General features: G+C 42.3%; 1 long non-coding RNA gene across 1 annotated transcript in view; it reads right to left on the bottom strand.

Moving 5' to 3' along the window:
• The window catches only part of LOC112251774, a 36,300-nt gene extending 13,861 nt beyond the window's left edge, over positions 1-22,439 (bottom strand). The window contains exons 1-2 of the long non-coding RNA XR_002953710.2: positions 22,276-22,439; positions 5,786-5,925 (exon numbers count right to left, since the gene is read on the bottom strand). This is a non-coding gene — a long non-coding RNA (uncharacterized LOC112251774). The remainder of the gene's footprint in view (positions 1-5,785; positions 5,926-22,275) is intronic.
• Positions 22,440-23,650: the final 1,211 nt, after the last annotated feature.

A 23,650-nucleotide genomic window follows, 5' to 3' on the forward strand; every position in this document is an offset into this window, starting at 1 on the left:
TGCAGTCTCCTCTGAACAGTTGATGTTGAGATGTGTCTGTTACTTGAACCCTGTGAAGCATTTATTTGGGCTGCAATCTGAGGTGCAGTTAACTCTAATGAACTTATCTGCAGCAAAGGTAACTCTGGGTCTTCCTTTCCTGTGGCGGTCCTCATGAGAGCCAATTTCCTCATAGCAGTTGATGGTTTTTGCAACTACACTTGAAGAAAAGACTGTTGTTTCTCTTTACTTATTTGAGCTGTTCTTGCACTAATATGGACTTTGTCTTTTACCAAATAGGGCTATATTCTGTATAACCCCCCCACCTTGTCACAACACAACTGATTAGCTCAAACGCATTAAGAATGAAAGAAATTCCACAAATTAACTTTTAAGAAGGCACACATGTTAATTGAAATGCATTGAGAGAATGCCAAGAGTGTGCAAAGCTGTCATCAAGGCAAAGGGTGGCTACTTTGAAGAACGGCAAATATAAAATAGATTTTTTGGTTACTACATGATTCAATACGCCTCACAAGACCTCAACTGGCAGCTTCATTAAATAGTACCTGGGAATACACCAGTCTCAATGTCAACAGTGAAGATGCTGGCCTTCTAGGCAGAGTTGCAAAGAAAAAGCCAGGTCTCAGACTGGCCAATAAAAATAAAATATTAAGATGGGCAAAAGAACACAGACACTCCACAGAGGCACTCTGCCTAGAGGGCCAGCATCCCGGAGTCGCATCTTCACTGTTGACATTGAGACAGGTGTTTTGCGGGTACTATTTAATGAAGCTACCAGTTGAGAAACAGACGCCTCACAAGTCCTCAAACTAGACACTACTTGTCCTCTTGCTCAGTTGTGCTCCGGGGCCTCCCACTCCTCTTTCTATTCCGGTTAGAGCCAGTTTGCGCTGTTCTGTGAAGAGAGTATTACACAGCGTTGTACGAGATCTTCAGTTTCGTGGCAATTTCTCACATGGAATGGCTTTCATTTCTCAGAACAAGAATAAACTGATGAGTTTCAGATGAAAGTTCTTTGTTTCTGGCCATTTTGAGCTGGTTCATGTGGAAAAGCCTATGTAGGACAAACGAAAAGACACTTAAAACAACACATAGCTAAACACCTCAGCTCAATCAGGTGTAAGAACATTGACTATCCAGTAGCAGCCCACTTTGTTGAAGCTAACCATCCAATCTCCTCCCTCAAATACACAGGCATTGAGCATGTTGATCTACCAAGGAGAGGAGGTAACATTGAGATCCTAAATCTACAAAAGGGAGGCTTACTGGATATCCTATCTAAAAACATTGAACCCTAGTGGTCTGAATATTGACTTTGATCTCAGACCTTTATGAACAAATCTTTCTTTTATGAACAAGTCTTATAAATATATATATTCTTTCTACAGCTTATTAGCGTAAACCTAATATGTTCCCCCTGTTGATGTTGCTTATTATGCATTAGGTATGAAGCAAAGGATTACATGTAACAAATACGAAATGAAATACGAAACAATTAAATATGTGAAATTGAATTAAACAATAATATATGTTGATGCTAATATTATGCACAATATTCAATTATGTTTCTATATGATAAAAAAGCCTAATATATTTAATATGCCATACACTATTCTTTAACAGTTTTACTAATTCATTGTAGTTAACTTAATCATTATGACACACCCCTCACCATTGTCATTGGTTGCACTGTTTGTCTACATAATCTGGTTCAAGTATTCATGACATTACCCTGAAGAAGGCAGCACAGTGCTGCCGAAACATTGGTTAATACCAAATCAACTACTGGGAGTTTATATATGGAGTGTGCGACTCTCTATTTTGATAGTTTATTCTTTACTCAGCACAACAGTTTTCAGCTGTGCTAACATAACTGCAAAAGGGTTTTCTAATGATCCATTAGCCTTTTAAAATAATAAACTTGGATTAGCTAACACAACGTGCCATTGGAACACAGGAGTGATGGATGCTGATAATGGGCCTCTGTACTCCTATGTAGATATTCCATAAAAAATTGAATATGGAACAAAAATGGAAAAAACAAGGAAATAAGCAACATCAGCTCAGACTCTGTGTGTGAGTGAGTGTGAGTGTGTGTATGTGTGTGAGTGAGTGAGACACACACACAGTTGAAGTCGGAAGTTTACATACACCTGAGCCAACAACATTTAAACTCAGTTTTTCACAATTCCTGACATTTAATCTGAGTAAAAATTCCCTGTTATTTGGTCAGTTAGGATCACAACTTTATTTTAAGAATGTGAAATGTCAGAATAATAGTAGAGAGAATAATTTATTTCAGCTTTTATTTCTTTCATCACATTCCAAGGGGGTCAGAAGTTTACATACACTCAATTAGTATTTGGTAGCATTGCCTTTAAATAGTTTAATTTTGGATAAATTCTTTGGGAAGCCTTCCACAAGCTTCCCACAATAAATGTGGTGATTTTGGCCCATTCCTGCTGACACAGATGGTGTAACAGAGTCAGGATTGTAGGCTTCCTTGCTCGCACCCGCTTTTTCAGATCTGCCCACAAATTTTCTATGGGTTTGAGGTCTGGGCTTTGCGATGGCCACTCCAAAACCTTGACTTTGTTGTCCTTAAGCCATTTTTCCTGGAGTCATTGTCCATCTGGAAGATGTAACCAAGCTTTAACTTCCTGACTGATGTCTTGAGATGTTGCTTCAATATATCCACATGATTGTCCTTCCTCACGATGCCATCTATTTTGTGAAGTGTGCCAGTTGCTCCTGCAGCAAAGCACCCCCACAACATGATGTTGCCACCCCTGTGCATCACGGTTGGGATGTTGTTCTTCGGCTTGGAAGCCTCCCACTTTTTCCTCCAAACATAACGATGGTCAGCAATCAGCCAATGAAGAAGGCTCCCGAGTGGCGCAGCAGTCTAAGGCACTGCATCTCAATGCTAGGCGCGCCACTACAGACCCTGGTTCGATTCCAGGTTGTATCACAACTGGCCGTGATTGGGAGTCCCATCCCTATTGTTCGAGTGGTCACTCGACTATCTTGTCAATATAATTGATAATCTTTTCTGCAGTGGAGAAAGAGTGGAGAGTGCATGCACGCATTTGACATAATCACAGAGCAACAGACATGAAAAATAACAAAGAGCATCGAAAAGGGATTTTGGTGAAATACAATAGCACAATATTATTATATTTGTTGTATTCACCCCTCTTAAAGTTCACCAAAATTCCCTTTCAGTTGCTCTTTGTTATTTTTCATGTCTGCATTGGCTTTTGTGGTTGACAATTGCGCTGTGATGGATTGATTTGGTCTACAGGAATGTAAGACGAACAGAACATGCACTCTCTACCAGTCTCCTCAGTCTGCTGTTTGAATGCTTTCTGTGAACAAGTACTTAGCCAGATAGCTATAATGTTTTTTTATTTTTTATTAAATAGAACACTAATTTCCATGAACATTTCATCAACCCTTTGCTAATGTTGTTGTGATATTAGCTAGCGAACTAGAGGTAATGAGAAGGTATTGTGTAAAAACACAATTTTAGGTTGGCTAACATTGCTATTTAGTTAGCTAAAGTAAAACAACACCAGGGTGTTTTACTTTATACTTTACTGTACATCAATAAAGAATAAATAAATCCATAGATATTACCAAGTTATTACCGAGCTGGAATGTAAAGTGCTGTCCTCGTGCTAACACAGGACAGTTATTGGTAGTTCTGCAGTCCTAAAATGATACAGAAAGAGCTGAAATGCACTGTGCTGTCAGCTTGAGGGGGCATCACAGCGAGTCATATTGTAAGAACAGTCAGGTTACATCCTGGCTTTGAAACCAGGCTTTGAGACAGAAGGCAACACTTGAGCTTGTTGAATAAACTTGGTTTTGTTATCAGTTGAAAAATGTTTTGCCCTAATGAATAGGAGGAAAAGCAAAGTGGGTTTGTTTGCTTGGAAACACTCACAGGTTTCCCGATGTAAAAAAACAACAAAAAAAACAAGGAGCTACTCTCTAAACTCCCCTTAAACGTTTTAATCGCCACCTGCCTTTAAAACAAGAGGCCTTTGTTGGACTGGTAGGATGAAAGAGAGGGATATGTGTGTGAGTGAATAAGACAAGGGGAACACTAATGTGAGTGTGGGTAGGGAGGGACTAGGAAAAAATATTTCCCAGAAGGCTACAGCAACTAAGCTACCACAACAGCTAGCTGGAAGCTAGAGCGTCAACCTTTTCAACTTCCTACCACCTTTTGAGAGAGAGAGAGAGAGAAGAAGAGAGGGAAGAAATTACAGCTTTCCGGCATTCTCTTTATATCTTGGCGTAACCTATAATCTTAGAGCCCCAGTCAGTCTGACCACGCTACAGACTAGCATTTGATTTACTGTAGCTTTTAGCCCAGGAGAGGGAAAGACAGAATGCTCTTAGACTAAGTGGCTCAGACATTGCCTTGGGAATACTAAAACACAGCAACACATTGCAGTATCTGTTTGTTCTCTGTGTTTCGTCTTTTTGCCCTGACAATGACCCTTCCACATACGGTGCCTTCAGAAAATATTCACACCCCTTGAATTTGTCCACATTTTGTTGTGTAAAGGTAAGGTTCAACATCCAAGTAAACTTGGTTCAATCTGTGACCAAATACTGGATCAAGACCCCTTATTATTCAGTATAAAACTACCATAGCATGAGAGAAGATAGATAAGATGGCAATACATGATATACAGTACCAGTCAAAAGTTTGGACACACCTACTCATTCAAGGGTTTATCTTTATTTGTACTATTTTCTACAATTGTAGAATAAAAGTGAAGACATCGAAACTATGAAATAACACATATGGAATCATGTAGTAACCAGAAAAGTATTAAATTAAAATATACACGATTGATGTCTTCACTATTATTCTACAATGTATAAAATAGAAAAAATAAAGAAAACCCTTGAATGAGTAGGCATCCAAAATTTTGACTGGTACTGTATGTGATAACAGATCTTAGGATTCAAATGCATATTTTTTAAATGGGTAAAACTGGACTTAAAAAGGCACAAAAAAGGATGATACGTTGAGCCCAATTGATGGCTGGAGTCAAGAAAAAAGCACTTCACGTGAAACACCTCTTAATTAACACGTGAAGGCCAGATTAACTCTGGACTTTTAACTCTGAATCAGGGATAGAGAGATGAGAGAGGGAAAGAAAGTGAGATGAGAGAGGGAGATAAAGGAGGAGTTGAGGAGTTATTTCTGATGTTGGGCCTGATTGTTGCGGGCATGGGTAGGGCTCAAGCTTAAAATGTGTGCCCGTGAAGGGCTCTATCCTGTTGGTTCCGGACTTAGTGCATCGGTACCGCTTTCCGAGCAATAGCAGAGAAAACAGTCTGACTTGGTTGGCTGGAGTCTGACAATTCTTAGGGCCTTCCTATGACTTGCAGTTGGATGTGGAAGAAGTTGTCATACCAAGTGGTGATGCAGCCGGTCAAGATGCTCTCAATGCTACAGCTGTAGAACTTTGAGGATCTGAGGGCCCATTCCAAAACTTATCAGCCTCCTGAGGGGGAATAGGCATTATCGTGCCTTCGTCACGACAGTGATGGTGTGTGTGGACCATGTTAATTCCTTAGTGATGTGGACACCAAGGAACTTGAAGCTCTCGACCCACTCCACTACAAGAGGGCTCAGGAGGACACACACACACACAGTGTGCAGGTGACTCAGGCATCCAGGTGGGAGTTAAATGAGGACACCTCACCCTCCCCCAGCCCTCTAACACGAGGTGCCGTTTGACCTCAGGGCTCTTACCTCTATCCCTCTTTCATCTCACGGCAGTCATCCCTCCTTCCTCTGGTTCTGCTCTGGGGTTTATTCCATTCCTTCACACCGCGTCGGGCTGCTTCTCTTCCTCTCCGTTTTCCTCTCTTATCGCAGCTCTCTGATAACCTCTGAAATGTAAAAGGACAGAGGCAAAACGATAAAGAAACTATTCCAGTATATGGAGTCGTCGTCACAATGAAAAGCGGAGGGCAGGGAACATTCCATTAAAAACTAAATTAGTCGAGAGAGAGAGCGAGAGAGAGAGAGAGAGAGAGAGGGGGGGAGAGCCAGGTTGCTGGCTCCACTCATAACATCAGCGATTTGGTTATCTTTCAAAATGTAGATATACAGTAATAGGAAGTCCTGTAAAAGAATACCACGGTGGATGAGAGCATATTTTCAATGGCACCTATTTCTACTCCAGAGGCAAGGTGGTGTCTAAAAGCCCAAAAGGCATAGTTTTCAAAAGTGAACAAAGCAGCAAAGCCAGAATACTTAACTGAGCTTGGGCCAAATGGCAACGCATACCTCAGGATAACTTGTGTGAAGAGAGGGGGGCTCAAGCTAGAGAGGAATCCACAGCTGTTATAATTGTACTCAAGAAATCACTAACAGCTGTGCTCCCATTCAGCCAGCTAGATCCCCTCCCCAGCCTTTTTTCAAACGTACAGCTGCACAGATAAAGGGAAGAGGGTTAAGCAAATACTGCACAACGAAGAGTAAACAGAGCGGACCTTCCACTCCTCGCGCCTCACTTCGGGAGACACGGGCAAGAGAGCCCTACTGTTGTGTGTGTGTGAGAGAAACGCTCACTGCTTGTAGTCTTTATCTCTCTCAATAGTCCCCTTCTCCATATTTTAATATCTATTCTACCCCCCCACTACCCTCCCTCTCCCACCCATCAGTCCAGCCAACCCTCCCCAAAAACCCCAGTGAGACAGTGACAGTGCCTCTTTGTTCGCCCACCTCTCCTCTTGCCCTCGGTCTGTGTTCACGTCAGTTGCGAGGGGAGGCATGCCTCAACAGGCACAGGGAGGGGGAACCAGGGAGGCAGAAGAGGGGCGAGGAGGGGTCTCACATTTTTTTCCCCCATTCCTCCACTTATCTTGAGAGAGGGGGGCAGCGGTAGGGCGTCCGACCTCGATGAACTAACCACTGAGGATCACGAGCCACCCAAACCCCATAGATGGGCCCTATTTCTTCAAAAGACTTTATAGAAGAACATAAAGAAACTCCAACTAAACAATGAGGAGAGAGAGGGAGAACAATAAACAGCAACTCCACAAGTAGACTTAGAGGCTCTGTGGCTAAAAAAGAAAAACAACAAAAGTTTCTAGTTTTGGCATTTACCTTAAAATGTTTTATTTTCACAGAAATAATGTGGCGTGATATTCCGTGCAGTCTTGTAATTTCTCCTTTACGCAACGAAAATAGTTTGCCCATTGAGGTCTGTCGACAATTTTAGACTGTTCATTTTCTTAGCAACTTTTAAAAGGGTTAGGAAACCGATTCCTAGATAGTATAAATAAAGAAATAGAATTACTGGAACAGTCATTCCCATTCAAGTTGACATTGTGTAATACAACGTCTATGCCGTATGGTGCCTGCATAGTGTAAATAGTGTTGCCACCATAGAAATACAATTTCTAGAACGGATATTTCCATTCAAGTCAAGGTTTTGTTATTCTATTTCTATGCTATATATTGCCTGCAGTACTGTATGTGTCTGGTGGCAATAAGGGAGACGGGACAGCGAAGCACAACTTGTTTTCCCCCACCTCACATTAAAGAGCCGCCTAGCCTCCCAGGCAGCCGCCAACCAAGCAATCGGATCATTAACCTCAGCTAATCTACAAACATTATGTTTAGAAAAACGCTTTCACAGGCTTAAGCCCTGTGTAACAGCCAAAGCACCTTTCTAATTCACTTGGAGGATATGAGCGTGCGAGACTGACTATGTGTGTGTGTGAGATGGAGTGTACACATGCGAGTGTGCGGACACGCATTTGTATACCCCTTGACTTTTTCCACATTTTGTTGTGCTAAAACCTGAATTTAAAATGGATAACATTTAGATTCACTAGCCTACACACAATACACCATAATGTCAAAGTCAAATTTTTTACAAATTAATAAAAATTGAAAAGCTGAAATGTCTTGAGTCAATAAGTATTCAATCCCTTTGTTATGGCAAGCCTAAATAAGATCAGGAGTAAAAATAAGTTGCATGGATAAGTTGCATGGGCTCACTCTGTGTGCAATAACAGTGTTTAATATAATTTTGTGTTGTTCCCCACACATACAATTATCTGTAAGGTTCCTCAGTTGAGCGTTGAATTTCAAACACAGATTCAACCACAAAGACCAGGGACCTTTTCCAACGCTTCGCAAAGTGCACTTATTGGTAGATGGGAAAAACATTTGTTTATTAGACATTGAATATCCCTTTGAGCATGGTGAATTTATTAATTACACTTTGGATGGTGTATCAATACACCGAGTCACTACAAAGATACCGAGGTCCTTCCTAACTCAGTTGCCGGAGAGGAAGGAAACCGCTCAGGGATTTCACAATGAGGCCAACTTTAAAACAGTTAGAGTTGAATGGATATACAGTAATAACAGAAACCTGAGGATGGATCAACAACATTGTAGTTAATCCACAACACGAACCTAATTGAGAGTGAAAATAATGGAGCCTATACAGAATAAAAATATTTCAAAACATCCATCCTGTTCGCAAAAAGGCACTGAAGTAATACTGCAAAGAATTGTGGCAAGGCAATACACTTTTTGAACAAAACAGAAAGTGTTATGTTTGGGGCAAATCCAATACATCACATTACTGAGTACTAGTGATGCACCGATATGACATTTTTGGCCGATACCGATATCCAATATTTCCCTTGCCAAATAAAATGATACCGATAACCAATATTAAACATTTTAGCGGCGTATTAATCATTCTAGTACAGTTAAATAGTTAACACACACACATGGACGCAGCGGTCTAAGGCACTGCATCTCAGTGCAAGAGGCATCACTACAGTCGTGACTGGGAGTCCCATAGGGCGGCGCACAATTGGCCCAGCGTTGTCTGGGATTGGCCGGGGTAAGCAGTCATTGTAAATAAGATTTTGTTCATAACTGACTTGCCTAGTTAAATAAAGGTTACACACACACACACACACACACACACACACACACACACACACACACACACACACACACACACACACACACACACACACACACACACACACTGACCAAAAAGTTACTTCGTTTGGCATTTACGTGTGTCCCCATTACCATTAAAAAATAATCAAAACCTATTCCTTTCACTTACTTGCTGTGCTGTTTCGTTGTTCAGTCATTTCATTCTAGACTAGGATTTATATGGAACGCCATTTGGGTCTTTGCGTGTCAAATAAGCTTGTTGACCAATCAGGATCTGAATATGACTGCACGTCACATAATCATTTTATTTTATTTCATATGTCAGAACGATTCATCGATACGTATGCTATGATGCTGGTAAAGTTGTTTCACGCACCTACAGTGCTGGTCATAAATAAAGCTAGCCAGCTCATGCATGCAAACAATGGTCTTCCCCAAAAACATAGCAAAAAGACAATCTGTTCCAGTAGCTATAGTTGGCTAGCTAACTATATAGCTTGGTGCCATCATCTAAAATAACCCTAATTTATAAGGCAATTCTTATTTGATTAATGGTGGCCTTTGTGAATGTGTGAAACTAATATGAATATATGAAACTAGCCACAATATTGGACTTTGCGGTTAGCCTTCAAAATTAAAGAATGTAATTGACAGTGATGCTAATGAATACAAACAGTAGAATTATGCCATAATTGAATAGATCATGTTATCAGTCTACTTAGTGACATCCAGAGAACTTTAGCATCTTAGCTCTTTATTGCGGGACTCTGAAACAACTGCTCATCAGCCATAAAAATTACACAACAAGTTGGAAATCACAAATACAACAATGAGTGGTTTGGAAGGAAGTGAGAACAGCACGAACAAGGTGATTCCAAAAATGTACTGTATGCTGCTGCAATATGCCAGAGAGATATGTATACTGCAGCTAAGAAAGTAATACTAAGTGTATGTTGTGAAGTAAGCTGATAGCAACCCATGTGCCTCACACAAATAATTTGGTCCCTTTCCCCCTCTTTCGCCTACTGTTCTGACTTGGTGGTGCACACATGTGGCCTATAGCCTGTTTTAGAGAAATGTAATCATCAAATATTGTAAGAGGTTTCATTGTTTGCTTATATGGCCTCATTATTTATCCTACGGTTCTGACTTGGTGTACATTGAGAATTCTGTAAGAACGGCTCATGTTCTGAATTTCAAAAGTGCAGAACAAATCATTATATTGACAACGCCTGTCCTAGCTCACTCATTAATGTCTTAATCGAAATTACGTATTGCCCCTTACCTGCTCATCTTTCCCTTATGCCTTAGTTCGTACATCTCAGTAGAAACCACAGTTGTTTAAACAAGTTAGACATATCAGCTATGTTTTTTATAAAGGCAGTAAATGAGGCTGAATTAACTGTTTCGCTGCCAGACATGGCTCCGCTGATAGCCAGGTGTAGCAGTGGTAAGGTGTTGAGACTGCAGTTGGGGCAGCTTTATGTGGACCCTAACAGTTTGTGGGCACTGTTTGTCACCATTATAGTGCATGCTAAAATCGCCACTGGGGCAGGGAAGGGATAGAGAGCAAATTGAGACTGCTCAGTTGGTAACATGTTACTCTTTATAGGCTCACACCACATCTCTGACAGAGACTACTGATCAGGACCCGAGCCAATGTGTACACAGGGGATTCGGAGGCGTCCCCCATAAACGCCTGAGATTCCTCAAACTGTCAATCTCAGAACAGGGAGTCATTGTGTGAAGGGGGAGGAGTATTGGGTTCTCCTGAATCAACTGCCACGTTGTTCCGAGAACAAAGAAGCATCCGGAAGTGATTCATCAAAACAATTACTCATCTGACTGTCATATTTGCTCATCTGTGTATGCAGAAGGTAATCCCCTTAGGGAGCTTGGCGTAACCCAGCATTATATTGTGAAATGTGAACTTGAAAACATTACTCGTGTTTATCTTTAAAATGACTTAAACTATCTGAAAACTTGAGTAATATCTATTCTAGGCACAAGTTATTTATAACATTATACTTTTTCTTGTAGAAATAGTTTTATTAGCATTTGGTTGAGATGTGCAGTACCATCCATTCCAGTAGGTAGACTACAGTGTGTTGTTTAAAAAAATTGCTGTCTCATAATGCCGGTCTCATAATTTCATTTCCAGTTAATGTTTTTTTTAAAGGATATTCTCAGCAGCAGGAACAGTGTGCTCCCTTATCTTCTACAACTGATCTCGCTACCACAGCTTGAATTTGATTTTATTGTAATTTCAAACAGAATATATGTAATTTCCTGGTATTCCAACTTCCACATGAATCAATGCAACAGCACAGAGGCCAATTCTTCAGTAGTCACCTTTTAGAAGTCTTATACATCCAAGTTGAGGACTGCTCATTTCTATGTGCATGGTTAAAACGTTTATAATTTAGTTGGTAACATTGATCAATGCGCTTACTTCCGGCGCCGACAGAGATGGCCGCCTCGCTTCGCGTTCCTAGGAAACTATGCAGTTTTTTGTTTTTTTACGTGTTATTTCTTACACTAGTACCCCAGGTCATCTTAGGTTTCTTTACATACAGCCGAGAAGAACTACTGAATATAAGATCAGCGTCAACTCACCATCAGTACGACCAAGAATATGTTTTTCGCGATGCGGATCCGGTGTTCTGCCTCACAACCAGTGTAACCGAGTGGATCACATGCAGCGACCAAAAAAAAAAACGACTCAGAAAAAGAGGGAAACGAAGCGGTCTTCTGGTCAGACTCCGGAGACGGGCACAGGAACTCAAATCCTTCTGTTCACCTGATTTAGAATTCCTCACAATCAAATGTAGACCGCATTATCTACCAAGAGAATTCTCTTCGATTATAATCACAGCCGTATATATCCCCCCCCAAGCAGACACATCGATGGCTCTGAACGAACTTTATTTAACTCTGTGCAAACTGGAAACGATTTATCCGGAGGCTGCATTCATTGTAGCTGGGGATTTTAACAAGGCTAATCTGAAAACAAGACTCCCTAAATTTTATCAGCATATCGATTGCGCAACCAGGGGTGGAAAGACCCTGGATCATTGTTACTCTAACTTCCGCGACGCATATAAGGCCCTGCCCCGCCCCCCTTTCGGAAAAGCTGACCACGACTCCATTTTGTTGATCCCTGCCTACAGACAGAAACTAAAACAAGAAGCTCCCACGCTGAGGTCTGTCCAACGCTGGTCCGACCAAGCTGACTCCACACTCCAAGACTGCTTCCATCACGTGGACTGGGAGATGTTTCGTATTGCGTCAGACAACAACATTGACGAATACGCTGATACGGTGTGCGAGTTCATTAGAACGTGCGTTGAAGATGTCGTTCCCATAGCAACGATTAAAACATTCCCTAACCAGAAACCGTGGATTGATGGCAGCATTCGTGTGAAACTGAAGGCACGAACCACTGCTTTTAATCAGGGCAAGGTGTCTGGTAACATGACTGAATACAAACAGTGCAGCTATTCCCTCCGCAAGGCTATCAAACAAGCTAAGCGCCAGTACAGAGACAAAGTAGAATCTCAATTCAACGGCTCAGACACAAGAGGTATGTGGCAGGGTCTACAGTCAATCACGGACTACAGGAAGAAACCCAGCCCAGTCACGGACCAGGATGTCTTGCTCCCAGGCAGACTAAATAACTTTTTTGCCCGCTTTGAGGACAATACAGTGCCACTGACACGGCCTGCAACGGAAACATGCGGTCTCTCCTTCACTGCAGCCGAAGTGAGTAAGACATTTAAACGTGTTAACCCTCGCAAGGCTGCAGGCCCAGACGGCATCCCCAGCCGCGCCCTCAGAGCATGCGCAGACCAGCTGGCCGGTGTGTTTACGGACATATTCAATCAATCCCTATACCAGTCTGCTGTTCCCACATGCTTCAAGAGGGCCACCATTGTTCCTGTTCCCAAGAAAGCTAAGGTAACTGAGCTAAACGACTACCACCCCGTAGCACTCACATCCGTCATCATGAAGTGCTTTGAGAGACTAGTCAAGGACCATATCACCTCCACCCTACCTGACACCCTTGACCCACTCCAATTTGCTTACTGCCCAAATAGGTCCACAGACGATGCAATCTCAACCACACTGCACACTGCCCTAACCCATCTGGACAAGAGGAATACCTATGTGAGAATGCTGTTCATCGACTACAGCTCGGCATTCAACACCATAGTACCCTCCAAGCTCGTCATCAAGCTCGAGACCCTGGGTCTCGACCCCGCCCTGTGCAACTGGGTACTGGACTTCCTGACGGGCCGCCCCCAGGTGGTGAGGGTAGGCAACAACATCTCCTCCCCGCTGATCCTCAACACTGGGGCCCCACAAGGGTGCGTTCTGAGCCCTCTCCTGTACTCCCTGTTCACCCACGACTGCGTGGCCATGCACGCCTCAACTCAATCATCAAGTTTGCGGACGACACAACAGTGGTAGGCTTGATTACCAACAACGACGAGACGGCCTACAGGGAGGAGGTGAGGGCCCTCGGAGTGTGGTGTCAGGAAAATAACCTCACACTCAACGTCAACAAAACTAAGGAGATGATTGTGGACTTCAGGAAACAGCAGAGGGAACACCCCCCCATCCACATCGATGGAACAGTAGTGGAGAGGGTAGCAAGTTTTAAGTTCCTCGGCATACACATCACAGACAAACTGAATTGGTCCACTCACACAGACAGCATCGTGAGGAAGGCGCAGCAGCGCCTCTTCAATCTCAAGAGGCTGAAGAAATTCGGCTTGTCACCAAAAGCACTCACAAACTTCTACAGATGCACAATCGAGAGCATCCTGGCGGGCTGTATCACCGCCTGGTATGGCAACTGCACCGCCCTCAACCGTAAGGCTCTCCAGAGGGTAGTGAGGTCTGCACAACGCATCACCGGGGGCAAACTACCTGCCCTCCAGGACACCTACACCACCCAATGCTACAGGAAGGCCATAAAGATCATCAAGGACATCAACCACCCGAGCCACTGCCTGTTCACCCCGCTGCCATCCAGAAGGCGAGGTCAGTACAGGTGCATCAAAGCTGGGACCGAGAGACTGAAAAACAGCTTCTATCTCAAGGCCATCAGACTGTTAAACAGCCACCACTAACATTGAGTGGCTACTGCCAACACACTGTCAATGACACTGACTCTACTCCAGCCACTTTAATCATGGGAATTGATGGGAAATGATGTAAATATATCACTAGCCACTTTAAACAATGCTACCTTATATAATGTTACTTACCCTACATTGTTCATCTCATATGCATACGTTGATACTGTACTCTATATCATCGACTGCATCCTTATGTAATACATGTATCACTAGCCACTTTAACTATGCCACTTGGTTTACATACTTATCTCATATGTATATACTGTACTCGATATCATCTACTGTATCTTGCCTATGCTGCTCTGTACCATCACTCATTCATATATCCTTATGTACATATTCTTTATCCCCTTACACTGTGTATGACAGTAGTTTTTTTTGGAATTGTTAGTTAGATTACTTGCTCGTTATTACTGCATTGTCGGAACTAGAAGCACAAGCATTTCGCTACACTTGCATTAACATCTGCTAACCATGTGTATGTGACAAATAAAATTTGATTTGATTTTGATTTGATAATGTTCTTTTTGTTCGTAATGTCATGCAATGGAATGTAACTTTCTTTTAAACTTGAGGGTCACTATTCTTCTACTAAACATGACTTAACATGACTGTATGTCCAGTGAATGAGCCAATCATCACCATCATATTTACAATCGATGTTGCCAGTAAATGTTCAGAGGTGAGAATAAACAACCCAACAAACTTTCTATAGTGTTTGCAACACCAGAGCCCTATACCACGTACTGGGTTTGAGGAGATAGTTAGGTAACTTTGGGCAACTTAACTCAAAAGTGGCTCACCTTTGAGCCAGGTACATTTTTATGGAAATGAATCCTTCAGAACTAACCTGCTCCCACGCAGGCTAATGCAACGTTAACACGAATTATCCTGAATGAAGTGTCTGAGCCGCCGAGTTGAGGACCAATGAATGAAATCAGAATCCCTCACTCTTGCAAAGATTGCATCATCATCCCCTTAATTTGAGGAAGAGGACTGATTAAATATTTTATTCATTAATGTTTATATATATATATATATATATAAATAAATGCTAAAATACTGATCACATTACACATTTAGCAATAACAGATTGCATTTGAAACTTCATGCACAGTAAAACTTGCATGACTTAATACAATTATTTTATTGATAGAAGTGGGGAAAAAAGGTGTTTGTGCATAGATAAGCACACCAAAGATGGCATATTAACGAAATGTAATAAAATAAAGACGGCACATCAACAAGCCTATTTCACACCATAGCCTGCTGAATTTCCCATTTTCTTTTCTTTCGTTTTGATTTCGGCACAAATGAAAATGTGGCACTGACTCGCCCATTGATTGAGGTTTTAGCATTGTCTCAATGAAGAGTTTGGTGTTCGACTAGCCACAAGCGACATGCACGCGCAGTTACAAGCCTGCTAGAGTTAGCGGCAGGCAGACCAGCAATATCCACCATCATAGTACGGATGAAGCCTGAGCTGGAATGTGAAGTTAACTGAAGCTGGCTAGCTTTAGAAAATCCTGAAAAGATCTAGCTTCAAATTGTAGTACACCCCTCAAATCTCAAAAAGTTAATAGATATGTAAATTCCCTAGCCCGAGATGCCCCGATTGCATGGGCACATTGTGCTGACATGCTACAAACCAATACGGCCTAGACAAAGACAAAGGAGGCGGCATGGGTTTCCAGGGGGACAGATGACAAACGCAGCTTAAACGCGGCCAGATGTAATCTCCGAGACAAATGTATTTGGAAGGGGACTTATTCAGAACGCATTAGAGAGGTGACAGGGGCAAGCGCCGAGGGAGTCCGCCCCCACGCGCCCCGTTCCCCCCTCTCAACACTCCCAATCAGCCCACACAACCCTTCAGAGATCCCTCCCTCCCTAGCCAACTCAACACATCCAGGGGCATTTAAGAGGGGGCCACTAACCAAATGAACGGCCTCCTGGGAGCTGTAGTTTAATTGTCCATCCTCTACTCTAAATTGAACAAGCAGCCGTACTCACACAAGAGGCCGTGCTGATCTCTTCACCGTAATAGACGGGCACGTTACGTTATACTGCGTCGCCAAGTACCATAAAGCAGCGTGGAATGGCCGAAACGGCTGCATAATCCCATTATACGATTTGCAATTAGACAACTAAGGCAACTAGACAACTAGACAACTAAGGCGAGATGCCGAGACAAACATTTCTAATCACGAGTCTGGCGAAGTCCCACTGAGAATCCCGACTTCATTACACGTAATGGCTCTTCTCAATGCTTGATAGAAGACGCAGCTGTTTTATTACATTGCAACTGTATCACGTGCAAACGGTGAGGGTTTGAGGAAGGGAGGCGTGACGTGAAAAGTATTAGATTTCAGGTGATAAAATGATGTCTAAGCGGTACACTGTGGAATGTCTTCCCCCATGGGTGTGTTGTAGAATGTATTACTCATTTTGGGCTGTAAATCAGCGGGTCACCTGGACACTTCTATTTTGAATTTTCTCATGTCTTCACCAATCCATACTTTTCCCAACTTCCTCTTCTCCTCTCCACCTTTCCTTTCTCCTGTAGTGTGGCAGTGTTTTCCTTCACAAACTGCAATATCTCTTTTGACAAGGCGTGAAAAGTTGAACATTGGCCTTGTGTCGGTATCGCCCAGCACTACAGGAAATGTGACACAATGTGACAAAATCATCTCTCTTTTCGCTGCAGGAGGTCAATTCATCTGTCAATGACTGTGTCTGAGAGGCCAAACGAAGAACAAATCCTTCATTTATTTTCAGTCTTTTAAGGTTGAATTTGAACAACACTCAACTACAGTAACAGCCACACAACTTTAATCTTTGCCACTTAAGGTGATACACGCTGCATTTGGAGAAAAGTAACAGTAAGCAGTAGGGGTTATAGACCGGAGATGTCTGTAGAAATTAGAATTGTTTGAAAGGAGAGGAAGTCGAGTGGCCATGATCAGCATTTACCTGGAAAGCTTTCAGTTAAGAATTAACCAGCATTTAAATAATGTACCTCGGTAGCTGTTGTGCTTTGATAGAGCCTCCCAACAGGACAAATACCACTTTCATATAAAATTGTGCAAATCATTTTCTTTCATCTCAGATCGTGGTGGCATTGTTGCATTTTCTTACCCCCCCTCTCCTCACAGCACAGGGAGCTAATCTTACACAAACACTCACTCCAACTGAAACGTTGTCAAGTTCAAAACAGGGTGATTCTTTTTAGCACGTAAAAGAGGAGAGCGAGGGAACAGGGCCCTCATTTCCCCAGAGGACACAGGGAAAGGGAGGGTGGGATATCGAACCCCATGCATCCTCTCGATGCACACAGTGGGGTTTTTCTGTAGGCCTATCACCCTTGATTACCCCACCTTCACCCCCCGATCCTTCCATCTACCCCTCCATCCATCCGCCTGTTCCAAGACTCTTTCAGGTCTGCCACGTCTAAAACAGAGGACAGTGGGGCCCCCGACCCCAACATGTTTTGGGTTGCCCATCTCGCAGATCCAATCTTCTAATACTGCCGGTCGGAAGGATATCCGTCTGATAGTGCTGCCTGAGGCCACGGAGGACCTTTCTGCAAGGCCCCGGTTGCGTTATCTGATTCCAGCAGACGGGGAACAATACTGGCCATGCCAATAACCCACCATCTTTGATTCTTAAAGTACATCCCTCTGCTCTGCGCTCCCTTTATTGATCGCCGGCAGGCATCACTTTGTCTATCCTCGCACTAGGAACACTGGGAATTATCTATTTGTAACATGAGCTCCAAGATGAGGGGCGACACATAAGTGGACTGGACACTAATTATTTTTCTCTCTCTGTGGTGAATTTCTTTGATCCATTGGTTCTGCTGAGTTTCAGATAGCCCAAGGGTAAGTAGACCCCTCCTTTTGGAAAGGTTTTGGCGTAATCCACACTTAAGTGGTGCCTTCACAAAGAACAATGGCACATGCCATTGACTGGCAATTTAAATCCCAGCAACGGTGGGTTTGATGGTTCAAAATGACCTATGGTAGATCTACACCTCTGCATATTTCTGTGACCGCTAGCAAACGACAACTGCAAGACAGTTGATTTCAAAAGTTTATATATCGAAACATTTCACCTTAACGAAGCCAAAAGTCTGATTGATCTACATGATCAACTCCTTCCATGTCAACTCCAGAAATTCCATGAAATAGTGCAGAGGATCTGTCTAGCTGCTCCATCCAGATGTATGTAAATTGAATCATTAACCTTACAGCACAATCACTTGGCGGTGCACTGTAGATGGTTCAGTCCATCAGGGCTTTAGTGTTCTATGATAAAGCACATTAATAGCATCAGGATGCCTTCACTATGGCCCAGGGCTGATTTGCTCTGGCGTTATCAAACAGTGTAATAATTATACATGACAAGCCTTTGATTTTATGCTCGTGATTATTACACCATGTCATACCATCTGAGTTTTGCTTCCCCCTCTCTGCTTTGAATCTTTACCCAGAGACAAAACAATGGCACAAAGGGGAGAAAAGCAATGTGAAAAGGATCCGTGTTCTCACACAGCGTTTCCCCCAGGTTCTCCAGTGTGTGTGAAGAATAAATGGTGTGTGTGAGCTCCGGCGGAGAGGGCTTGCACCTGGAGCAGGGAGGAGCATGCAAGAGGTCAGGGGGCTAGAAAGGACTTGCTCACTCTCCTGAGAAGGCCAGAAAACCCCTGCGGCGGCATTGCACAACATGGGCATTTTTTTCTCTCTTGATCCCCCTCTCCTCCTTCTTCTTTTCTCCTTTGGAGAAGCGCAGTAATCCATAACACACTCAACAACCGGCAGCTCAATTATCCCCCCTTCGCCCATTTTCTCCCCTCGGATGGAAATTCTAAAACAATTAACCTCTTCATGGCCACAGAGTTTTCCCAGGAAATAACACATTGGTAACTGAATGAATCCTACATTTACATTCCTGACCGTGACTTCAGTCCACATACATCTTGCTACAAAAATCCTAAACTGTTGCTCTGTGATTGTCCAATGACATTAGCGGCATGTGCTTTATATTATCGTAGAATTAAGATAATTTATTTCAGTACAGATTTATGAACTATTGATAGACTTAAAAAACATTTAATATAATTCCCAAATAACTATTGGAAAAAATATTAATGTAAGATTTTACGACTTACCCCTAATGGAATTTTGTGTTAAGACGAATGCTAAATGAATAGGTGAGGCAAAAAAATCCAGTGCAACAACAAAAAATCACTACTCATTGCCATTTTGCTAAATTCAACAGAGGTAATTCAAATAAACTGAACATCTAATATAGCAAGTCAATGTTTTTTCCTCAACAGTGAGCGCAAACAGAACGATAGCTCAATGGCTTACCTACCACACATGGTACATTGCCTACTGGTTGCACCAAAACTATCTAGTCTGTGAGTATAATATGACTATAAGCCATGTAGCATCCCCCCTCTTAAGCCTTCAATAAACGCTTTTCTCTCTCCTTCGTTCTAGAGGGCCTCCTATTCATCTCCAGGTAGAATGCTTCAAAGTGCAGGAGGGAAAAACAGCTTGTGGCTTCCATTCAGTATTTTATGGCCCCCTTCAAAGGATCATTACATCTCAAATGGCACCCTATTCCCTATATAGTGCACTGCTTTTGACCAGGGCCCATAGGAATCTGGTCAAAAGAAGTGCACTATATGGGGGCTAGGGTGTCATTTGGGAAGCATGAAAGCAGAGATCTAGGTGTGTCTTTAAATGTCTTGATACTCAAAGTATGCTCTGTAAAAACTAACAAGTGGTTTTCATCTAGAGCTGCCTTCACATTTTACATGCATCAGACATGTTCATTACTTTGACAATTTGATGAACACATATCAACATAATTCACATATAAATTATACATACTCTTAAACATCAGCTGAATGTTTGAATATGGAACTTGGTTGTATTATGAATAAATCATATAAATTGTCTATTTGATCAATGTAAGGGGCTTCTGAGTGGCGCAGCAGTCTAAGGCACTGCATCTCAGTGCTCGAGGCGTCACTACAGACCCTGGTTTGACTCCAGGCTGTATCACAACCGACTGTGATTGGGAGTCCCATAGGACGGCGTACAATTGGCCCAGTGTCGTCCGTGTAAGTGTTTGGCCGTCATTGTAAATAAGAATTTGTTCTTAACTGCCTTGCCTAGTTAACTAAAAAAATCAAAAGATTGGTCCTTATAAAATGAGGTATGTGAGGTACAATCTGCAAACAGCTCAATAAAGGCATTCTGAGGCGACCCAAGAAGAATGACTTAACCATGAGGGAAAAAAATATTTTATATTATAGATAAAGGCTTGTTATTATCAGATTAAACCAGGATGAATTGAATTTGTAAGAAAATTCTGTATTTGAGGCTAGCTCCACAAAAGCTGCTTTCACCCAAAGACGATCTTTATTATTGAAGCGTTTTCATTAAATCACTAGTCCTAATGAGACCGAGGTAAGTCAGCTTTTTGTTCATGTCTCGCATTAGAAACCTGCATGCTCTAGCATACACATTCACTATGGCAGTATGTGGCGAAACGGGTAGAAAATCTTCAAAGGCCTGAACAGTACCACCAATGTAGTGCTGAAACAGGGGCAGGTTCCAATTAAAACAACATGATCAATTCACTGAGGCAACCGCATGAGGCGGAAAGGTAAATAATGCCAGACTTTTGTGCTGTAGAATGAATAAAAGCGAATGTACAGGCTAATAATCCAAGTCAACAAAAAACTTCTGGCTTTCAAAATGAGCCATACTGTGTGTGAATAAGCCCTCGCTCTGTTTGGACGAAAAACACTAGGTGCTATTTTTAAAAAAATTCAGAGCCTTGCTAAAATAGCATGGCAGAAAACACACACACACACACTCGACAGGAACAGAGTTGTCTTTCATGTTTCCTTCCTCGTGTGTGTGTGTGCCAGACTCCATATCTATACATAGCGGCAGTGGAACTGGCCCCATGCAAACATAGCATGCTGGCTCCTTGATTGTGGATGGAGGAGGGAGAGGCAGGCAGGTAGAAGCAGGGGGGAGAATAAAATAATACAACTGGCTATGCTCCAAACTGACTGGAACTCTGTTGATCATTATGTCTAGCCTTCAGGTGTCTAGGGCGGCAGCCAGCACCAGTTGGGGGAGGTTTAGATAACAGAGGAGCCAGACAAAGAAAAAAAGAGCATACCACCAGAATCAAACAGGGAGGGAAAAATGGGGGTAATAAAAAATTTTAAAAAAATACTTTCTGTGTTGGGTTGTTTTTTGTTTTTGCTCCCCCCCTACTTTCTTTTTTTTTTCAGAGAATGGGACAGAAAGATTTTATAGGTCCTAATTAAAACCACGTGAAGCCTTTCAAAACGTCAATCAACCGGGCAAGTTATTTTCTGATTGCGCTTAAAATCAAGAAAAACAGCCCTTTTAATGTGACGCAAAATATTATTGTGGTAATCGATATAGGGTGAAAAGAATGACATGACCTCATACAGTGTCTGTCAAATTAATTGGAATGTGATCCCTCTCAAGCAAAGGCATGTTTGGGAGTGAGAGACTTTCTTGTAGGCTAGTCTATTGCTGACTTCAGTCTTATTTTCTTATAATTGAGACACGTGACATATTAGTCTACTGTGTCAGAACATTTTGCATGGAAATGAAATAAATGAGATGGGAGGATGGATGATCCACCCCCCCATCCATGTTGCAGAGCTTTGCACCTCAAGTGCTCCAGCCCTCTTGTTGGGTTATAACTGCCCTCACTCAGCCGTGTCTGCACACACTTAGGGTCAGCGAGTTTGCAGTGCCTTTATTTAGGCTGTATGTCATGCCCTGCACATCACATAGGCTATATCCAATCAAAAATAGAATATTGGCTACTTTTTACCAACAGTTGATAACAAATCCAAGGAGAGGTAGACCTACGCCTATATGCGTGAAACTCACAAGTACAAGCCTCAATAATAACATTTGATAAAGGCATTTTAACTCACAGCGTGCAAATACAGGACTTGTGATGCAAGGTGTGGAGAAAAAAAAGAGCCACCATTGATAAATGCGCATCTGATTTTAAAAAATCAATCTGAATTAAGTAACAACAATATTTACGGTTCATTTTAGTATTTTAAGATGATGCACCTACCGTTCACGGTTTTCCGCGGTCAACAGTCAGAGAAAGTCCGTTCGAAAATACATGAGAACATATGTGGCCAGGAACCTGAAAATCTTCATTTCACAAATGGTCTTCATTTCTAATAATTTGTTGGCTGTTGTTGACGTCCTAACCCGCCGGTTTCAGATCTTCAGTGATGCCACAATCCCACGATTGTACACAGTGTGGAAAGGCATGAGAGAAAGCCAACATGTGATCTACGAGGACTCGCGCCATTGGCTAGGCAAGCATAAATTGATAAGGCTGGTCTTTGTTCCATTGGACTAGCACGAGAACTGAGATGAGAGGCCCCTCCTGCGCGAAATTGGTCTGTGTGCAAGAATGTGTGTGCATTGTGCAGTGTGTATCTGCTATCTGGTATCCTTGGGACATACATACCCCCATTGACATTTAAATGGTTTAAAGGTAAGAGTTATGTTTAGTGTAAGGGTAGGAGTTAAGGCAAGGGTTTAGGGTGGAGACGTCCCAAGGATTCCCTAATAGCACTGAATGTGTGCAGTGTTCACAATTTCCAGGAGAGGAAAAGTAACACATTGCTGAAATAACGGAATGACAAATAGTAGTCTAATATTATGCTACTATTAATTTTGAGAAACAATTCATCTCAGAGAAAGACAAAAGCACGATAGATGAAATAGGGCAACACAAATGTACACAGCAAATTGGCCAGTGTTACCTAGTAGAGATTTTTCAGTATAACAATTCTAGTGTTGATTCAGGAGTTAAATTAACTATGTAAAGGCACTTACAGACAGGCCACGATAAGCTGCAAAGGTCTCATAGACTTCGGTGGGAGTAGGGTGGCAGGCAGCAAAATGCAAACAGTTTTGCAAGCCCCGCAGTTCTGGGTGTTCGCTCCTGTGAGCAGCTTCAGCACCCAAAGCAGCAAAAGATGAAATTAGCTGACAATAACCAGGACCGCTGGTCTCTACACACGGTAAACAGATTTTCTTGCTGTTTGTTGTTTACCGCAGCCCATGTGTAAGTGCTTTAAGAGTGATATTAACACTCAATGGTGTTAAAGAACCCCACTGTTGGTGTTAACAACCAGTGTTGAGCGTGAGAGTGATTGTCAGTTTTACTCTGTGGAGAGTAAAACATTCCCATCAAACCATGCCCATCATTAAAATATATATATTTTTTTGGGGGGGGGGGTCGTTCAAAACTCTGACGCAGTTGTAAAGTCAACTCATGTCAGTGCTGCTGTGAACTGCATCACAAAATACATACCAAATTATATCATTGATACAATTTCATACAATAATATATGCTTGATGTATCACCAAATTTCCTTCAGATGATTTTACTGCTAACTGCATCCAAGTTGCTTGACATAGGCGTTTCA

The sequence above is a fragment of the Oncorhynchus tshawytscha genome, linkage group LG05 (genome assembly GCF_018296145.1).
Source record: "Oncorhynchus tshawytscha isolate Ot180627B linkage group LG05, Otsh_v2.0, whole genome shotgun sequence".
Lineage (NCBI taxonomy): Eukaryota > Metazoa > Chordata > Actinopteri > Salmoniformes > Salmonidae > Oncorhynchus > Oncorhynchus tshawytscha.